General features: G+C 41.5%; 1 protein-coding gene across 3 annotated transcripts in view; it reads right to left on the bottom strand.

Moving 5' to 3' along the window:
• The window catches only part of LOC106611291 (pleckstrin homology domain-containing family H member 1), a 67,189-nt gene extending 66,118 nt beyond the window's left edge, over positions 1-1,071 (bottom strand). For all 3 annotated transcript variants that reach the window (XM_045723626.1, XM_045723629.1, XM_045723628.1), the window contains exon 1: positions 730-1,071. The gene's annotated coding sequence lies outside the window, so the exon portion shown is untranslated. The remainder of the gene's footprint in view (positions 1-729) is intronic.
• Positions 1,072-3,662: the final 2,591 nt, after the last annotated feature.

Genomic DNA, 3,662 nt, shown 5'->3' with positions numbered 1-3,662 from the left:
GGTTGCTAGATTGAATCCCTGAGCTGACAAGATAAAAATCTGTTGTTCTGAACAAGGCAGTTAACCCACTGTTCCTAGGCTTTCATTGTAAATAAGAATTTGTTCTTAACTGACTTGCCTAGTTAAATAAAGGTTACATTTAAAAATGTTCCAATTGAGCTGGCTGCAACAGCTGAATTCCCAACACTCAACAGAGTGCCCTTAACACCTGGACTGTTTATCCATTTGTATCAGCAATATAATGGATGTGAATATGATACAGTCAGACAGCTGGGGCGAGTTGCACGCCCCCCCTCAACAAAGTTGATAGCTTTATCTCTTTGAGGTCATCCAATCCAATGACATTTCTGTTTCAGATAACAGTTTGCAACACATCTTCTTTATTTCTTCTTCTGGCTTAGCAAGACAAGGTCTACATTTCACCCGCATTACTGGTTACAACGCTCACTGGACTAGAACCCACCATGAAAAAACGTCGACAGCAAAGAAGCAATGTGGCTTCAATCCTAAACTCATCCAATCCTAGACTCGTGTTGCACTTCTCTTCCAACGAATTCAAAACGAATAGCAGACTACATACAGTAGGCTAGAGAATAATCGTAATAACTAGCCAATGTCCCTGTGATGACACAAATCAAAGCAGAAGACTAGTAGCCTAGGCTACAATCGGAAAAAGGAAAACACGAATGCGTTCCTGGTTGTAGCGGAACTATTTCAAATAGCTCTTACCTTGTGATGTTGTAGTCTCTCTCTCTCGCTCTTTCCTCGCGTAGTAAACTGGCCCGGTAAATCACATCACGGCTCTCGGCTGCTATTCTCATTAACTTTCTGACTGTAGTCTGTTCCTACTATTCCTCTTCTTTCAACGTTTCATGCTGTAGTATCGTCCTGTATAGCTCAGGTTCCCCGTGTCTGTCGTGCACCTAGAGAGAGGTCAGGAGACAGTGCCTCCTTGACGTGGATCCCCATTCCCTAGATTTATCCCTAATTCCTATTAAAGGGCCAAATGCAGGATCACATTTCGCCGGGAATCAAACCCGCTTGCGTCGGAACTATGGTAGGAACTGCACAGGATATTGCATCACAGCTCAACTTGGATTGGATAGTTTTCTATGTGTTACATTTCTTATTACTATAGTATAAACAGAATGTGAAGACTGAATTATGAAATAAATCAGACTATTGTTTTTGTTTGTACTTGTTTTAGAAATATTTTCTGTCCTGTGTGTTTCCAGAATCTCTAGAAATAAGAAAGTATTTTTTTCTTGAGTGTCCAATTCTAGTTCTATCCTTAATTCTGTTTAATCAGAAGCAATGGGCTTTCTACCGCAAATTTTACTAGAATGAAAAGTTGTTACAGCGTGGTGTGAGAGTTTGCAACTACTAATGAATCATTAGCCAGGCTGTAAAAGTTTTGTGAGGGGATAATTAGGCTGGTTTCAGACTGGGGTTTCTGCCTTCTAAACACTACTACATTCCACCTCAGCATCAGATACACACAGTAGCCTACAATACATTGACTCTACTAGCTTCAGTAGATGTTATCATTATATTTAACCTTTATTTAACCTTTATTTAACCTTTATTTAACTAGGCAAGACAGTTGATAACAAATTATTATTTACAATGACGGCCTACCCCGGCCAAACACAGACGACGCTGGGCCAATTGTGCTCTGCCCTATGGGACTCTCAATCACAGCCAGATGTGATACAGCCTGGATTCAAACCAGGGACTGTAGTGACACCTCTTGCACTGAGATGCAGTGCCTTAGACAGCTGCGCCACTCGGGAGATAGTTACCCGACATAAACAGTTTCAGATATGTCTGATTTGAGATATTGCCATCCTGTCAGTGACCAGGCTAGAGCACTGGTAGAACTCCAGGTATCTGGAACAGGTTATTGTGTCTGAGCGTTTACATTGTTGCATTGCATGCATGATACACCCCAATAAATAATTGACAGCTTTGGTGCCAGAGTGGAATAAACAAATGCCTGAAGCTATGCTATTGTAAAATACAAATACACCGACACACACACAGAAACACGCACACACCGACACACACACACCAACAAACACACCGACACACAAACACACACACACCGACACACACACACACCTACACACATGCCGACACACACACCGATACACATGCCGACACACACACCGACACACACACACCGACACGCACACAGACACACACACACACACAAACACACACACAGGCCCTGATCGATAGTCAAAGCAGAGAGTGTAAATAAAGAGAACATAACATTACATGGTCACTAAAACACACACCAAAAATATACAGTACCAGTCAAAAGTTTGGACACACCTACTCATTCAAGGGTTTTTCTTTATTTTTACTATTTTCTACATTGTAGAATAATAGTGAAGACATCAGAACTATGAAATAACACACATGGAATCATGTAGTAACCCAAAAAAGTGTTAAACAAATCAAAATATATTTTAGATTTTAGATTCTTCAAAGTAGCTACCCTTTGCCTTGATGACAGCTTTGCACAGTTTTGAAATTCTCTCAACCAGCTTCATGAGGTAGTCACCTGGAATGCATTTCAATTAACAGGTGTGCCTTGTTAAAAGTTAATTTGTGGAATTTCTTTCCTTCCTAATGCGTTTGAGCCAATCAGTTGTGTTGTGACAAGGTAGGGTTGGTATACAGAAGATAGCCCTATTTGGTAAAAGACCAAGTCTATATTATGGCAAGAACAGCTCAAATAAGCAAAGAGAAACAACATTTCATCATTACTTGAAGACATGATGTCAGTCAATCTGGAAAATTTCAAGAACTTTGAAAGTTTCTTCAACTGCAGTCGCAAAAAACATCAAGCGCTATGATGAAACTGGCTCTCATGAGGAACACCACCGGAAAGGAAGACCCAGAGATACCTCTGCAGCAGAGGATAAGTTCATTAGAGTTACCAGCCTCAGAAATTGCAGCCCAAATAAATGCTTCACAGAGTTCAAGTAAAATACACATCAGAACATCAACTGTTCAGAGGAGACTGCGTGAATCAGGCCTTCATGGTCAAATTGCTGCCAAGAAACCACTACTAAAGGACACCAATAAGAAGAAGAGACTTGCTTGGGCAAGAAACACGAGCAATGGACATTAGACCAGTGGAAATCTGTCCTTTGGTCTGATGAGTCCAAATTTGGAATTTTTGGTTCCAACCGCTGTGTCTTTGTGAGATGCGGAGTAGGTGAACGGATGATCTCCGCATGTGTGGTTCCCACCATTTTATTTATTTATTTATTTCACCTTTATTTAACCAGGTAGGCAAGTTGAGAACAAGTTCTCATTTACAATTGCGACCTCGCAAACCATGAAGCACGGAGGAGGAGGTGTGATGGTGTGGGGGGGCTTTGCTGGTGACACTGTCGGTGATTTATTTAAAATTCAAGGCACACCTAACCAGCATAACTACCACAGCATTCTGCAGTGATACGACATCCAATCTGGTTTGCGCTTAGTAGAACTATCATTTGTTTTTCAGCCGGACAATGACGCAACACACCTCCAGGCTGTGTAAGGGCTATTTGACCAAGAAGGAGAGTGATGGAGTGCTGCATCAGATGACCTGGCCTCCACAATCACCCGACTGTAACCCATTTGAGATGGTTTGGGATGAGTTG

This window comes from Salmo salar, chromosome ssa09 (assembly GCF_905237065.1).
Source record: "Salmo salar chromosome ssa09, Ssal_v3.1, whole genome shotgun sequence".
Taxonomy (NCBI): Eukaryota; Metazoa; Chordata; class Actinopteri; order Salmoniformes; family Salmonidae; genus Salmo; species Salmo salar.
Note: the sequence above shows the minus strand (reverse complement) of the source record. Positions and strands in the feature narration are given on the sequence as shown.